The sequence below is a fragment of the Penaeus monodon genome, chromosome 15, assembly GCF_015228065.2.
Source record: "Penaeus monodon isolate SGIC_2016 chromosome 15, NSTDA_Pmon_1, whole genome shotgun sequence".
Classification (NCBI taxonomy): Eukaryota; Metazoa; Arthropoda; class Malacostraca; order Decapoda; family Penaeidae; genus Penaeus; species Penaeus monodon.
Window position 1 is genome coordinate 31568319 of NC_051400.1, and position 258 is coordinate 31568576.

The following is a 258-nucleotide window of genomic DNA, read 5'->3' on the forward strand; positions in this document are numbered from 1 at the left end:
CAACACATTTTCCCTCCACAAAAAAAAACAGGTTTGCTACACCCACGCCGGTGCAACGACTCATTTTAAAACGTCCTTCTCACAATTAGCAAAGGATAAAAAAAAATGAAAAAGAGAGAGGGAAAAAAATCATAATGACGCCCCTTTTCATCCCTTTGTTTCGCTTCGTCTGTGCCTTTTGTTCCCTCAATCGCCGTTCAACGCAGCCGTCTACTCTTATTGTCTCCATTTCTCTTTCTTTGTAATCATTCCTGCCAT

General features: G+C 41.1%; 1 protein-coding gene across 1 annotated transcript in view; it reads right to left on the reverse strand.

The window, feature by feature from the left end:
* LOC119581942 (flotillin-2-like) overlaps nt 1-258 on the reverse strand; it is a gene marked incomplete at its 3' end in the record, with an annotated part of 34008 nt that overhangs the window by 3678 nt on the left and 30072 nt on the right.